At 52.4% G+C, this 17,057-nt stretch overlaps 1 pseudogene; it reads right to left on the reverse strand.

Moving 5' to 3' along the window:
- Positions 1 to 376: 376 nt before the first annotated feature.
- On the reverse strand, positions 377 to 16,103 carry LOC149125976 (olfactory receptor 2T2-like; annotated as a pseudogene).
- Positions 16,104 to 17,057: the final 954 nt, after the last annotated feature.

Below are 17,057 nucleotides of genomic sequence, written 5' to 3' on the forward strand. Positions count from 1 at the left end.
CGGTAGGTCACTGGGCCTGCCCCTCCTGTCTGAGATGCAGTGCCCTCACCCTCGCCCTCTCCCCTTGCCCTTGAACCCCAGGCTCTCGTAACCACCATCCTGTTCTCTGCCTTTGTGAGTTTGCCGTGAGTACGTGTGATGTAAGCATAGTGAAAGGCATGAGCAAGCCAGCACCCACAGCGCTGTCATTCAGGATAAAAATATCAGCAGAGGGGAAAAAACAAAAGTGACCTAACACACCAAAGACATGTGCCTGGGTTGCCCGAGCAGTGTCAGCAAGTGACTGCGTCCTCAGGAGTCAGACCGGCCGGCCGTGGTTAAGAGGCAGGCATGGCGGGCTGTGGGGTTGATGGCTTACACAGCCATCACCAAGCGGTCACAGGACTGTAGGAGATAAGAGCGCTGTGGGTCTCAAAGCCCTCCTCAATGCCTCTAAGACGTCTCTGTTTCTCAGGCTGTAAACGAAGGGGTTCAGCGTGGGGGTGACGACTGCAAAGAACACAGACACAGCCTGGTCCTGGGCGGGCTGTGTGTGGCACCGGGGTCATGGAGGTGACGACAGTGGGACCGTAGAAGAGGCTCACCACCACCAGGTGGGAGGAGCAGGTGGCCAGCGCTTTCCGCCTCCCCTCACGGGAACTCATGCGCAGGACAGTGAGGAAGATGACAGCGTAGGAGGAGAAGATGACGCCAAAGGGAACCAGCAGCAGCACAATGCCCACCCCAAGCATCGTCAACCTGTACGTCAAGGTGTCCCCACAGGAGAGCCTCAGAATGGCCATGACCTCGCAGAAGAAGTGGTCAATCTGCAGACGGCCACATTTGGGCAAACACATGGTATACACAGTCTGCACTAGGGAATTGAGGCTGCCCCCCACCCAGGACCCCACGGCCATCGACAGGCAGGTCTTCCGGTTCATGAGGACAGGGTACCGCAGAGGGCGACAGATGGCCACGTAACGGTCGCAGGCCATGCAAGTCAGGAGCAGGCACTCTGCTCCCCCCAGCGCGAGGCAGAAAAACAGCTGCAATTGACAAGAAAACCGCGCCAGACCATTTTCAGGGGGCGGGCAAGAGTGTGCGCACAGGGTTCTGTGGATCCACAGCTCGGCACGGCCTCGGCGTCGCAGCTGGCCACGTGCAGACACGGAGCACTCTGTTCTAACCTGTCACAAGCACACGCAGGGGACACCAGTGTAGAGCTGTGAGGGTGCTTACCTGGCTGGCCTTCACCTTGTCAGGGAGGGGCTGTGAGCACACGGAGCGGGGGTCAGCAGGGTCCCTGCCGCGTTAAATACCTTCAGTGCTCTGGCCTCGGCCGAGGTCTGTGCACCTGCCCTCGCTCTGCAGTGGCCTAACTGTCACCAGGCTCAGCGGCTTTGGCAGCGCCTCTGCACTCTGGCCACGAGGCCTGCAGGGGCTTTATGCAGCCTCGCTGGTAGAGCCGACAGGGACTGCCGACAGGGACAATCTGCGCAGCTCTCAAGTCAGCGGCTCGGTCTTGAGCACAAACCCCTATGGGATCCCTGAGGGACAATGACCTGCGGGACTCCAATTAAACATGGTAGCCTAAGGATATTTTTAGTAAGAGTGCTAGACCAACAAACAAGGCAATGCACACACCGTTCTGTCAACAGTGCCGGGCGTTTGATGAGCTCGGCCCGTCGACGTCGCCTCCTCTGGAAACGCCGCCTGCTTTACCGTGTCCTGTGAGCCCGCTGCCCTCACCGGGGCCGGCCCCGCCGATGGTTCTCACACTGACCCTGCACCTCACAGGGACCCAGAAACCAAACGCCACTCCTGCTGGGTGTCTCCTTCTTTGGAACCTTGGATCTTGAAGCACTGGGCACCCGAGATCCTACTCTTAATTGTGGCTTCCCGCCTTGCCACGAGCAGTGCCCGGGTGTGCCGCCCCGTCAGGCAATGCGCAGTCTCCCACCCGGGTTCCTGCTGGCTCAGCGCGGCCTCCTGTGCAGCTTCACGGCTTCCTCTCAGACCCGCAGCCAGCGCACCTGCCGACTACCTTTTCTGATACAAACACTCCACAGTGTATGTGCTTAATTTTACTTATTTGGAAAGCAGAGAGAAGCTATGATGTCTTCCACCTGCAGGCTCGCTTCCCAAGCACCCACAATAGCCAGGGCTGGCCAGGCTGAAGCTAAGAGCCAGGGACTCATCCGGGTTTCCTGCATGGGTGGCAGGGACCCACGTAGGTGAGCGGTCACCTGCTGCCCCCAGGGTGCACAGAAGCGGAGGGGGAGCTCCAGCCCAGGCCTCCAGGCTAGGGGTGCAGGCATCCCAAGCAGCAGCCTCGTTGTCTTCCCCTCTGATGTTCATGTCGCATTTGTACTTCATTCCGGTTAACTTTCTCATTTGTGTAAGCTTTTTTCCAATCCATTCACATTTTCTGTGTTTTGTGCTATCTTTGGGATTCAGCATAGAATTTAGCTAACTTCTCAGTTAAGTCTTTCTCAATAACTATATATATAGCTATGATTACATTTGTAATCCTTCTGTTTTATATCGCTAATTTTATATTTTATTTAGTATTTTTATAACTTCTATATAATCTGGATACATTAATCCTGTGTCACTGGATGTGCTGATGAGGAAAATGTGATGTACACACGTGATGTGGAATAATTAAGCTGATGATACAGCGTCAGCACTCTTTTACGATGAGGTGGTGATTTGTTGAAGCCCCACCGTCCGCGACCCGTGAGTGCAGCCACCCTGCCCACAGCAGGCCCGGCTCACTCTCGTCTCCCTGAAGGCTTGAGCCTTTTGGTCATCAGCTCTCCATCCCCTCTGGTCACCGTTGTCCACTCCCTGGGTGGAAACCTCTCAGCTTTCCTGTGTGAGAGAGACTGTGGGTCTGTCCCGTGCTGGGCTTTTTAGAGTTAACGTGATGCCCGCAGCTTCCTCGTGTTGTCACGAATGCCAGGACTTCCTTATTTGTAAGGCTGAAGAGTACAGCAGTGCGTGCGTGTGCGTGTGTGCGTGTGTGTGTGTGCATGTGTGTGTGCATGCGTGTGTGTGCGTGTGTGTGCGCATGTGCATGCATGTGTGCATGTGTGTGTGCATGTGTGTGTTTATTCTTTGTCTGTTAATGGGCCCCGAGACTGACTCCTCACCCGGCTGCTGAGAACAGTGCTGCAGACCGTGGGAGCACAGGTGTCTCCTCGGCGGCCCGACCCGCGTTCCCGTGAACACATGGGCGCTGGGGGCGTGGCTGGGCCCTGTGCTGGTTCTGCTCCGGCTTTCCGAGGAGCTCCGTGCCATTCCCCACAGCGGCTGCACTCTGTACACTCCCCCGGCGATGTGAAGCGTCTCTTCAGCTGTGAGCACCCAGCCTTTCCAGCGCAGCCTCCTGGGGACACAGGATGAAGGCCAGGGCCGCTCAGCTGCTTCCTGGACACCTGTTCTGCCCCTCCTGGCTCCTGAGTGGGTGGCGGGGCTGCCTCACGGCTTCCAGGGCAGCAGCAGGGTGCGGGTGGGGCCGCCCAGCTGTTTCCTGCAGCCCCTGCAGGTGGAGCCCCTCAGGGTGGGTCACCCAGGGGTCTCCCAGGGCCCTAGTCGGGTGGGTAGGGCCATGGGCTGGTTCACGGGGCTGGGTCAGCAGAGCTGCACCTCTAGCCAGTCGTCCTGTTGACCTCCGATGACCACTGCTGATGCTTGTATGTTGATTCTGTATCCTGCAACTTACTGCCCTTACCGGTTCCAACTGGTAAACCCTTTTTGATGGAGTCTTTAGAAAGCTCTGCGTATAGCTTCATTTTTGCCTGTTAACAGAGACAGCGTCACTTCTTGCTTGTCCATGTGGATGCCTTACACTTGCTTCTGTTGCCTGACTGCTCTGGCTAGGACGCTGTGTTGACCACAGCAGGTGAGAACCAGGCCTGTGGCTTGTTCCTGATCTGCAGAGGAAGAGCTTCCTGGTCGTCACACGGAGTAGGAGGCTGGCTGAGCTGTCCGCTGCGCCCTCTATCGTGGTGAGTACCTCCCTCTGTACTTACTTTGATGGCAGGTTTTTTAATCATAAAAGAATACGGAAATGTGTGAAGTGCATTCTCTGCAACTGCTGATACTGTCATGTTTTTATTTTTCTGTTAGTGGAAGGGATCACACTTCCTGACTTACCTATGTTGAACTCTCCTTAAATTACAAGGACAAATCCCACTTGTCATGGTGAAGCGTCTTTGCTAGTATCTATTGAGGATATTTGCATATACGGTCATCATGATTAATGATCCGCAATTTTCTTTTCTTGTGATGTCGTTGAATGGCTTAGGTATCAGGTGGTTCTGGCTTTATGACATGAGTGTGGAAGCGTCCCCTGCTCTGCCACGCCTTTCACAAGAGTTCATGAAAGCATGGCATTAACTCTTTAAAAACTTACCCTGAAGCCAGCCAGCCTGGGAATGTCTTTGGAGGGTTTTAGTGATTTAATCTTGTTACTCGTTATTGGTCTGTTCTGATGTTCTGTTCATGTGCAGTCTTGGCAGAGAGGTGTCTAAGATTTTCCACCTCTTCCAGATTCCCCCGTCTGACAGCGCACACCTTTGCACAGTGCCTTCACGGCCGCTGTGTCTTTCTGTTGCATCTGTTGTGATAGCTCCCCGCATTGCTGAGTCTGCACTTCTCTCTCTGTGTCCTCTGACTGACTGCAGTGTTGTCAGTATTTTTACCCTCTTTGCATTGTTGATCCGTTCTGTTGTTTTATTGTTTCTGCTCTGACTTTATAATTTTCTTTCTTCTACTTACTCTTTGTTCATTCTTCTTCTTTCTACTTTCTTGAAGTGGGATTTTAGTTTGTTTATTTGAGATATTTCTTCTCTTTAAAGTATTTGTTTTATTGCTTTCTATTCTTTCTTGGAATTTCTTTTACTGTATCCCACAAATTTGAATATCTTGTATTTCTGTTTTTATTGTCTAAAGGTTTGATTCCTTGTAATTTTCTCTTTACCTTATTGTTTATTCTGTAGCATTTGGCTTTATGTTCACAGATTGTCAATTTTCTATTTTTCAGAAGAATGTAAACCAGACCTAGGAAATCTGATGTGAGTCTATGGAGTATGTTTAGTCTCCTCACTAACTGAAGAATCCAGAAGGCAGCAGCTATCTTATTTGCCCTTACTACTCTGTTGTTGATCCATTTTATTTAGTTAACTAGCTAATTCTTTTTTCTGATTACATTTGCCCTTGTGATGTTATATAGGGTGTGTTGGTTGTGGTTAACTTTCTAATTTACTTTCTAGATTTCAGAATATTAAGATAGGATACTGTTATGGATCGAACAGAACTTGGCTTCCCAACCTGATGCGGTTGTTTAAACTTCAATGTTTTATGTTAACGGTTAACAGATGAATATTGCTGGTCGATGGATTAAGTTGGAAATTTCATCTAATTATTGTTAGTAAAATGGCATGGTCTTGTCTGTGGTACAGTTTATGTCCCAGACACTATCCTAGGCTCTAGGCCCTGCCACCATTTCTGGACGGCAGGTGACCAGAGGGCCCAAGCACAGGTGTCAGCTCCACCCCCACCCTAACGGGATTCGCTGCTCCTGTTTCCCTGCACCCGACAAAGGGTATAACAGGACCCCCTTCCCACACATGCACTCTCCTCTTTGCTCTTCTCTCTTCTTTGCCCCCTCCCTTGGGCCCATCGGGTTTCCCCCACCCAACAATAAATCTTTCCCTTAAAAATTTCTATTTTTCTCCTGGGGTTGATGTCTATCATCATAGCATTGTGGTTGGAAAATACAATTATCTCAGTGTTCTTGAACTTGGTGAGCCTTGTTTTGTGGCCTCCCAAGTGACCTATCATGGAGAATGTTCCACGTGGCTGACACTGCTGTTGGGCAGCATGCGCTGCGTGTGCCTCGTGGGTCTCTTTGGTTCACAGTGTAGTTCAGTCCCAGTATTTCCTGGTGACTTTATGTCTGTGGCCTCTCCATTGTCCCCTATTGTTGCTGCATTACTGTGCTGCTGCCTTCCCATTTGTGGGTATTCAGTTCTCCTGTGTTGTGTGTGTGTGTTCCCAGTTGTTTTATTGCCTCTTGTTTGTTTTACATTTTATTTAAGGTATACAGATTTCATGAATTTCATGCACAGATTTACTAACACAGTGATACTCCCCACCCCACCCTCCCTCCTGCCTAGGCTCCAGCCTTCCCTCCACCTTCCTCTCTATTCCCTCTCTTAGTTTTTACAATGATCTACTTTCAATTTACTTTATACTCATAAGATTAGCCCTATACTAAGTAAAGGGTTCAACACATAGTAAGAAGAAAAATCACTGTTCCTCAACAGTAGAGACAAGGACGATAAACAATCATCAAAGCTCAAAATGTCAATTTCAGTCCTATACATTACATTTTTGGTATTTTATTAGTGACCACAGATCAAGGAAAACATATGGTATTTGTCTTTTTGGACTGGCTTATTTCCCTAAATATGATGGTTTCCAGTTGCACCCATTTTGTTGCAAAAGACAGGATTTAATTCTTTTTATGGCTGAGTAATATTCCATAGTGTATATATCTCATGATTTCTTTATCTAGTCATCAGTTGATGGACTTTTGGGTTGATTCCATAGCTTAGCTATTGTGAATTGAGCTGCAATAAACATGGGGGTACAGATCACTCTTCCATATGCTGATGTCATTCCCCTTGGGTAAATTCCCAGGAGTGGGATGGCTGGGTCATATGGTAGGTCTATTTTCAGCTTTCTGAGGTATCTCCATACTGTCCTCCATAGTGGCTATACCAGTCTACAATCCCTCCAACAGTGGATTAGGGTACCCTTCCCCACATCCTTGCCAGCATGTGTTGTTTGTTGATTTCTGTATGGAAGCCATTCTGACAATGAGGGGATCTCATTGTGGTTTTGATTTACATGTCTCTGAGGGCTAGTGATCCTGAGCATTTTCCATGTGTCTGTTGGCCACTTGAGTTTCCTCTTTCGAAATATGTTCAGATCCTTTGCCTGTTTCTTAACTGTACTGTTTGTTGTATTGTTGAGTTTCTTGATCTCTTTATATATTCTGGATATTAATCCTTTATTAGTTGTATAGTTTGCAAATAATTTCTCCCCTTCTGTCAGTTGCCTCTTTCCTTTGCTGAAGCTTTTGCAATACAGCAGCGTCTCAGTTGGATGTAGTCCCAGTTGTCTATTTTGGGCTTTAATTCCTGTGCGTCTGGAGTCTGTTCCAAGAAGTCCTTGCCTATGCCAATGTCTTGCAGAGTTTCCCCAATGCTTCCTCTGGTAATTTGATAGTATCAGGTTATAGATTCAGATCCTTGATCCATTTTGAGTTGGTTTTTGTATAGGGTGTTAGGTAGGGGCTTGTTTCATACTTCTGCACATGAAGATCCAATTTTCCCAGCACCATTTGTTGAAGAAACTGCCCTTTCTCCAGGGATTGATTTTAACTCCTTTGTCAAAGATTAGTTGATTATAGATGCATGGACTGATTTCTGGAGTTTCTGTTCTGTTCCATTGATCTACATGTCTATTTATGTGTCAGTACCAAGCTGTTTTGATTAGAACTGCCTGGAGTATGTATTGAAATCCGGTATTGTGACATCTCTGGCTTTGTTTCTGTTGTATAAGATTGCTGTAGTTATTTGGGGACTCTTGTGTTTCCATATGAATTTTAGCCTAGCTTTTTCTAGAGCTGAGAAGAATGTCATTGGTATTTCGATTGGCAGTGCATTGAATCTGTAAATTGCTTTTGGTGGCATGGACATTTGGATAATATTAATTTACAATCCACAAACATGGAAGATTTTGCTATTTTTTGTGACTTGAACTCGCACCCATTTGGGATGCTGGCACTGCAGGCGGCAGCTTTACCCACTGTGCCACAGTGCTGGCCTCTACATTTACATTTTGATCTCTGATTTGGGTCTTCTTCCTCTCTTTTTTGGTTAGTTGGGCCAATGATGTCTCAATTTTGTTTATTTTTTCAAAAAAAAGCAGTTCCTCATTTTACTGATCTTTTTTATTATTTTTTTCATTAAATTTTGTTTATTTCTTCTCTAATTTTAATTATTTCTTTTCTCCTACTAATTTTGGGTTTGGTTTGTTGTTTTTCTAAATCCTTGAGATGCATTTACCTCTCACTTATTTGATGCCTTTCCAATTTCTTGATATAGGCACTAATTGCTATATCCCAGAAGTTTTGATATGTTGCATTGTCATCTTCATTTGTTTCCAGAAATTTTATTTATTTCTCTTTTGATTTATTTTACGACACACTGTTCATTCAGGAGTATGAGGTTCAGTCTCCATGTGTTTGCATATATTCTAGATATTCTTGAGTTGTTGATTTTCAGCTTCATTCAATTGTGGTCACAAAAGAGAGATGGTATAGTTTCAATTTTTTTTTGAATTTGCTGAGACTTACTTTATGGCCTAGCGTGTGGTCTATCCTAGAGATAGTTCCATGCACTGATGAAAGAATGTGTATTCTGCACCCGTGGGATGAAAGTATCTAGATGTCAGTTAGGTGCATTTGGTCATAGTGTCCATTAGCGCTGTTGCTTGTTTGACTTTCTGATCAGCTGATCTGTCCATGAGGGAGGTGAGCGTTGCAGTCCCCCATCTCTATTGTATTAGAGTGTTAAATAGCCAGGCCCCTGGGGCTTATACATTTACTACAGTCACTTCTTCCTGTTGACTTGATCCCTTCATGATTACAAGGTGCCCTTCTTTGTCTCTCTTAGCAGTTGTATTAAAGTCTATTTTGTCTGATACTAGGATGTCTATGCCTACTCATTTCTGCTTTCTGTTGGTGTGGAATATCTCTTTATCTCTTTCTATCTTTTCACGTTCAGTCTGTGTGTATCTTTGTTGGTGAGGTACCTTGCTTGTAGATGGTAAGTAGATGCATCTTGCTTTTAAATCCATTCAGCCAGTCTGTATCTTTTAATTGGAGAATTTAGGCCATTTACATTCAAGGTGACTAATGATGAGTGCCAATTTGGCCCTGCCATGTTATGTAAATATTCCTATTGTTTGTTTTGTATTTTCTTTGTACTCTTACTGTGAGATGTTCTGCCTTCAATTGTTTTATAATGATGACTATCTTTCTGTGTTTCTCTGTGTAGCACACCCTTAAGCATCATTTGTAAGGCTGGACCAGTTGGTGACAAATTTTTTGTTTTTGTTTGTTATGGGAGGTCTTTATTTCACCCTCATTGTTAAATGAAAGCTTTGCAGGGTACAGTATTCTGGGTTGACATTTTTTCTTTTAAGACTTGGACAGCAAAGCAGGACTCAGACACTTGGAGGGGTTTCCAGTACCGTGGATCCTTAACTCTGTGGTGCTTTGCTTCAACCCACGAAGGCTTTTAGGATTACCCCATCAGTCCAGCATTGTGGCGCAGCAGGTTCAGCCACTGCTTGCGACACCAGCATCCCATACCAGGTGCTCCACTCCTGACACAGCTCCCTGCTAATGAGCCTGGGAGAAGCAGAAGATGATCCAAGCGCTGGAGCCCCTGCACCCACCTAAGAGACCTGGATGAAGCTCCTGGCTCCTGGTTTCAGGCTGACCCCAGCCCCTGCCACTGCTGCCATTGGGGGAGTGAACAGAGGATGGAAGACCTCCCTCTCTGTCTCTCCTTCTCTCTCTCTAACTCTTTCAGATAAAGAAATAAATCTTAGAAAATACAACATTTTTATTCTTGAAAAATCCAAAATAGTTTATGGTGAACTATCCAAGCATCCCCTCCCCCATTACATCTCCATTCTTCAAAATCAACTATTTGGGAATGTCTCAATCATGTAGATTCAAGAATTAGAGTTATTCTGTCAGTTGAAAAGTTAACGTTGATGTCCCAGCAATTATTTTTGTGCTTCTTTTATCATTTTATTGTTAATTTTTTATTTATATAAAGAGAACAGATTTCATGTATTTCATAGGTACAATTCCAAGAAGACAGCCACGTTCCCTCCCCCATCAATCCCCTTCCTTCATCCTTGCTTCCTTCCTTTTTTTCTTTCATTTTTGCAAAAGCATGATTTCAATGCGCTCTATAATCACAGGCTTAATGTACCACTAACCATAGCATTCAACAAGTAAAAAGTAGTCAAAAAAATTACTCCACCAATATTCTGAGCTCTTACTTCCCGTACTTTATTCTTCTCTGTATTGAGGCACAATGTGATCCAACACTAAGTGGCGTTCAGGCCCCGCATCAGGCGCGGGCCCCAGTCCCTGCGCCCACAGCGCTGGGGGCGGGAAAGGGCGCAAGCCCAAGCTGGAATCCAGGGTCTCCTGTGCAGGGCTCTCCCTCCTCTCCTGTTCTGGCCGGGCTGCAATCTCGCTCGCGGCCAGTAGGCGGCGACATCATCTGACAGTCGGGCTCCTGACACAAATCCTTTGAGCAAGGAAGTATTTTGTAAAGTAAGATGAGTCCGGTCGCTGCAGTTGTATTTAGGGAGAGAATTCGTGTTTAACCGGTTGCTAAGCACCCGATTGCTGGCATGTCTCCATCTTTGAATGATGATCTCTGCGCCCAAGGCAAAGCACTGACTTCTCACCCTGAGCAAAGCTTCCTGCCTCCTGAGGGGCCAGGGGAACAGGTGAGAGGCGCTGACTGCAGAACCGCAGCTCTCAACTGTGGCTGAGTGGGGGAGCCCCGGCAGCGGACAGGACCCCCGACACCTGTTCTCACCCAGGAGGTCCTGGTGAGTTGGCCAGTGAGGCTGGGGACCAGGCCTCGCCCAGCCGCCGGGGGCCCCTGGTGCAGCCCAGGTGAGAAGCTGGCCCTGGGTCAGCTCCCGCCGCCCTGTCTGCAGCTGCTCCCTGGACGGCTAAGCCAGCGGCAGGCAGAGCAGTGGCCCCCTGGGCAGGCTGCGGCTGCTGCTTCCAGCATGGCCGGGGACCTCGCGTCTGCCCCCACCCTGAGCCGTCCCTCCGGGCAGTGAGAGCAGGGCAGAGAAGCTCAGCTCCACTCAGCTCCACACACCAGCCCTGGGGACCTGTTTGCTCCGTTCTGTGACGGGGCCGCGGGGAAGCAGGTGCGGAGTTTGGCCAGGGCCAGGAGGGACAAACAAAGGCTGCGTCTCCCTCCTGGCTCAGGGGCCAAAGAGCCAGGCGTGGGCCCTGGGGGCTCAGCAGCCAGTGGTGGGACAGAGTGCAGGAGAGGGGGTGACGCGGGGGTGCGCCCTCTGACCCTCACCCAGGCGAGGCGGCTTTCATTTTTCCTTCTTAAATTTGTGTGTTTGTTTTCACTTATTAGAAACGCAATTGCAGAGAGAGAAGCAGCTTCCACTAGCTGGTTCACACCTCAGATACCCACAGTGGGCCGTGCCGAGGCCGGAGAGCCCGGAGCCCAGTCTGGGGCTCCCCATCAGTAGCAGAGACCCCGGAACTTGGGCCCTCGCCTGCTCCTCCTAGGAGCAAATTAGCAGGAAGCTGGTTGGGAAGTGGAGGAAGCTGGACTTGAACGAGGTGGGCACAATGCCCACCCTGGTAAGATGGTTTTAACAGGAGAGGATATTCAGTACACAGTCTCTGCAGTGCAGTCACACGTGAGTCAGCAGAGGCACTGCACCCGTGGTCACACCTGGGTCAGCACAGGCCCTGCACCCGTGGTCACGTCTGGGTCAGCACAGGCCTTCCACTCATGGTCACACCTGGGTCAGCACAGGCCCTGCACCCGCGGTCACACATGGTTCAGCACAGGCCCTGCACTTGGTCACACCTGCGTCAGCACAGGCCTTGCACTCATGGTCACACCTGGGTCAGCACAGGCCCTGCACCCGCGGTCACGTCTGGGTCAGCACAGGCCCTGCACCCGTGGTCACACCTGCGTCAGCACAGGCCCTGCACCCGTGGTCACACCTGGGTCAGCACAGGCCCTGTACCCCTGGTCACACCTGGGTCAGCACAGGCCTTGCACTCATGGTCACACCTGCATCAGCACAGGCCCTGCACCCCTGGTCACACCTGGGTCAGCACAGGCCCTGCACTTGGTCATGTCTCGGTCAGCACAGGCCCTGCACCCGTGGTCACGTCTGGGTCAGCACAGGACCTGCACCCGTGGTCACGTCTGGGTCAGCACAGGCCCTGTACCCCTGGTCACACCTGGGTCAGTACAGTCTGCATGTGTGGTCACGTCTGGGTCAGCACAGGCCCTGCACCTGTGGTCACGTCTGGGTCAGCACAGGCCCTGCACCCGTGGTCACATCTGTGTCAGCACAGGCCCTGCACCCGTGGTCACGTCTGGGTCAGCACAGGCCTTGCACTCATGGTCACACCTGCATCAGCACAGGCCTTGCACTCATGGTCACGTCTGGGTCAGCACAGGCCCTGCACCCGTGGTCACATCTGGGTCAGCACAGGCCCTTCACCCATGGTCACACCTGGGTCAGCACAGGCCCTGCACCCGTGGTCACGTCTGGGTCAGCACAGGCCCTGCAACCGTGGTCACACCTGGGTCAGCACAGGCCCTGCACCCGTGGTCACACCTGGGTCAGCACAGGCCCTGCACCCGTGGTCACGTCTGGCTCAGCACAGGCCCTGCACTTGGTCACATCTGTGTCAGCACAGGCCCTGCACCCGTGGTCACGTCTGGGTGAGCACAGGCCCTGCACCCGTGGTCACGTCTGGGTCAGCTCAGGCCCTGCACCTGTGGTCACACCTGGGTCAGCACAGGCCCTGCACCCGTGGTCACGTCTTGGTCAGCACAGGCCCTGCACTTGGTCACACCTGGGTCAGCACAGGCCCTGCACCCGTGGTCACGTCTGGCTCAGCACAGGCCCTGCACTTGGTCACATCTGTGTCAGCACAGGCCCTGCACCCGTGGTCACGTCTGGGTGAGCTCAGGCCCTGCACCTGTGGTCACACCTGGGTCAGCTCAGGCCCTGCACCTGTGGTCACACCTGGGTCAGCACAGGCCCTGCACCCGTGGTCACGTCTGGGTCAGCACAGGCCCTGCACCCGTGGTCACGTCTGGGTCAGCACAGGCCCTGTACCCCTGGTCACACCTGGGTCAGCACAGGCCCTGCACCCGTGGTCACGTCTGGGTCAGCACAGGCCCTGCAACCGTGGTCACACCTGGGTCAGCACAGGCCCTGCACCCGTGGTCACGTCTGGGTCAGCACAGGCCCTGCACTTGGTCATGTCTCGGTCAGCACAGGCCCTGCACCCGTGGTCACGTCTGGGTCAGCACAGGACCTGCACCCGTAGTCACGTCTGGGTCAGCACAGGCCCTGTACCCCTGGTCACACCTGGGTCAGTACAGTCTGCATGTGTGGTCACACCTGGGTCAGCACAGGCCCTGCACCCGTGGTCACATCTGTGTCAGCACAGGCCCTGCACCCGTGGTCACGTCTGGGTCAGCACAGGCCTTGCACTCATGGTCACACCTGCATCAGCACAGGCCTTGCACTCATGGTCACGTCTGGGTCAGCACAGGCCCTGCACCCGTGGTCACATCTGGGTCAGCACAGGCCCTTCACCCATGGGCACACCTGGGTCAGCACAGGCCCTGCACCCGTGGTCACGTCTGGGTCAGCACAGGCCCTGCAACCGTGGTCACACCTGGGTCAGCACAGGCCCTGCACCCGTGGTCACACCTGGGTCAGCACAGGCCCTGCACCCGTGGTCACGTCTGGCTCAGCACAGGCCCTGCACTTGGTCACATCTGTGTCAGCACAGGCCCTGCACCCGTGGTCACGTCTGGGTGAGCACAGGCCCTGCACCCGTGGTCACGTCTGGGTCAGCTCAGGCCCTGCACCTGTGGTCACACCTGGGTCAGCTCAGGCCCTGCACCTGTGGTCACACCTGGGTCAGCACAGGCCCTGCACCCGTGGTCACGTCTTGGTCAGCACAGGCCCTGCACTTGGTCACACCTGGGTCAGCACAGGCCCTGCACCCGTGGTCACGTCTGGCTCAGCACAGGCCCTGCACTTGGTCACATCTGTGTCAGCACAGGCCCTGCACCCGTGGTCACGTCTGGGTGAGCTCAGGCCCTGCACCTGTGGTCACACCTGGGTCAGCTCAGGCCCTGCACCTGTGGTCACACCTGGGTCAGCACAGGCCCTGCACCCGTGGTCACGTCTGGGTCAGCACAGGCCCTGCACCCGTGGTCACGTCTGGGTCAGCACAGGCCCTGTACCCCTGGTCACACCTGGGTCAGCACAGGCCCTGCACCCGTGGTCACGTCTGGGTCAGCACAGGCCTTGCACTCATGGTCACACCTGCATCAGCACAGGCCCTGCACCCCTGGTCACACCTGGGTCAGCACAGGCCCTGCACTTGGTCATGTCTCGGTCAGCACAGGCCCTGCACCCGTGGTCACGTCTGGGTCAGCACAGGACCTGCACCCGTGGTCACGTCTGGGTCAGCACAGGCCCTGTTCCCCTGGTCACACCTGGGTCAGTACAGTCTGCATGTGTGGTCACGTCTGGGTCAGCACAGGCCCTGCACCTGTGGTTACGTCCGGGTCAGCACAGGCCCTGCACCCGTGGTCACATCTGTGTCAGCACAGGCCCTGCACCCGTGGTCACGTCTGGGTCAGCACAGGCTTTGCACTCATGGTCACACCTGCATCAGCACAGGCCTTGCACTCATGGTCACGTCTGGGTCAGCACAGGCCCTGCACCCATGGTCACACCTGGGTCAGCACAGGCCCTGCACCCGTGGTCACGTCTGGGTCAGCACAGGCCCTGCAACCGTGGTCACACCTGGGTCAGCACAGGCCCTGCACCCGTGGTCACACCTGGGTCAGCACAGGCCCTGCACCCGTGGTCACGTCTGGCTCAGCACAGGCCCTGCACTTGGTCACATCTGTGTCAGCACAGGCCCTGCACCCGTGGTCACGTCTGGGTGAGCACAGGCCCTGCACCCGTGGTCACGTCTGGGTCAGCTCAGGCCCTGCACCTGTGGTCACACCTGGGTCAGCACAGGCCCTGTACCTGTGGTCACACCTGGGTCAGCACAGGCCCTGCACCCGTGGTCACGTCTGGGTCAGCACAGGCCCTGCACTTGGTCACACCTGGGTCAGCACAGGCCTGCACCCGTGGTCACGTCTGGCTCAGCACAGGCCCTGCACTTGGTCACATCTGTGTCAGCACAGGCCCTGCACCCGTGGTCACGTCTGGGTGAGCACAGGCCCTGCACCCGTGGTCACGTCTGGGTCAGCTCAGGCCCTGCACCTGTGGTCACACCTGGGTCAGCACAGGCCCTGCACCCGTGGTCACGTCTGGGTCAGCACAGGCCCTGCACCCGTGGTCACGTCTGGCTCAGCACAGGCCCTGCACTTGGTCACATCTGTGTCAGCACAGGCCCTGCACCTGAAGCTTGGAGCTTCCTCCAGGTCTCTACGCGGGTGCAGGGCCCCAGGACTTGGGCCATCTTCTACTGCTTCCTCAGGCCATAGCAGAGACCTGGACCAGAAGTGGAGCAGTCGGGAATTGAAACCAGCACGCATATGGGATGCCGGCCCTGCAGGTGTGGCAGCTTTACCCGCTAAGCTGAGTGCCGGCCCCAGCAACAATGTTTTAAAATAAATTAAAAATAACTATTTGTTTGAAAGGCAAGGTGAGTGGGAGATCTATCTGCTGATGGCCCCATATGCTTGCAGCAACTAGGGCTGGGCCAGGCAGGAGCCAGGAGCCCAGAATACATCCAGATCTCCGGTGTGGGCGGCAGGGACCCAAGCACTTGAGCGAGCGTCCGTTACCTCTCAGGTTGCACTAGCAGGGAGCCAGATGGGAAGCAGCGTAGCACACCAATATGGCATGCAGCTGTCCCAAGCAACGGCCTACCCCACAGCACCCCATCACGCACCCCTAATGTCTCTATAAAAGAGGTTCTTCAGTGACCAACACCTGCAACAATGCTCAAGTTCTTTAGGAATCAGGTACACTCAGATGGAGCCTGAAAGCACAGAGCAGTCAGGTAATCACAATGGGAATGACAGCACCATTTGGCAGGGACGCGGCCATGCAAGGGAGCTGGTGCTGTGGGTGTGCAATGCTACAAGCGTTCCAGGAACCCGGCAGTGTCCCCCAGGGTGCAGAGATGCAGCTTCTATGCTGTAGCTCCTCCACTATGTACATACCTGACAGATCTGTGCCATGTCACCAAAACCTGTGCCAGAGTTTAAATACCAGCACTCAGAGCCCCAACCGGAAAACACTGCCATGTGCCTGATGGTGACTACTTACGCAGTGATTCAACGGTGGCAAAGGTGAGACACAGCAAAGTGCAAGAAGACAAGTTCAAGTCAGCCTTTGGAATCAGAAAGGCCAGGTCGAGTCCCTGCCCTCCGACATCATTTACAGCAAACGTCAGGTGTCGGTTGGCCCGACCGTGTGTCAGCGCTGGTGCCTGAGGCCCTGGGACTCCCCTCAGGTGTGCCTAGCTTTTGCAAGGCTGGTGGCTCCCAGGTGTGTCAGGAACGTTTCCTAAGACAGCTCTGCCTGAGGGGACTTGAAGACAAATGTGCCGTCCACAGGCACAGGTGCTGACCCTGCAGCACTGCTGTCGCCTCGCAGGTTGAAGATGCAAGTTCCAGTGAAAATGTGGGGACATAGAAAAGTTAATACAGAGAAGATGGAGAATGAGAGACCAAAGCAAGTGTCAGGAAGGGGCACCTGCTGCCATGAAGCCCAGCCCTTAGTGTGTCCATTATTTCCAGAAACAGACGGCTTGTTCCTATGAAAAGCAAGCAACACATTCATTTGGATGTCTTAGGGATACTAGCCATTAATGTGTCCCGTAGTGATACAGACATCAAAACAAACTTTCATGAAAATCATTTTGACATTGTGGTAGTATTTCTACATTCCATCTAAAATGCTTTTTATTCTTTTTTCTATTTTTAAAGATTTATTATTTTACTTATTTATTTGAAAGCTAGAGTTAGAGGCAGAGAGATAGAGAGGTCTTCCATTTGCTGGTTCACTCCCCAAATGGCCACAATGGCTGGAGCTGGGCTGATCGGATGCCAGGAGCCAGAGTTTCTTCAGGGTCTCCTGCATGGGTGCAGGGGCCCAAGGACTGGGGCCATCCTCCACTGCTTTCCCAGGCC

This window comes from Oryctolagus cuniculus, chromosome 6, assembly GCF_051225735.1.
Source record: "Oryctolagus cuniculus isolate XC-2025 breed Fujian yellow rabbit chromosome 6, ASM5122573v1, whole genome shotgun sequence".
Taxonomy (NCBI): Eukaryota; Metazoa; Chordata; class Mammalia; order Lagomorpha; family Leporidae; genus Oryctolagus; species Oryctolagus cuniculus.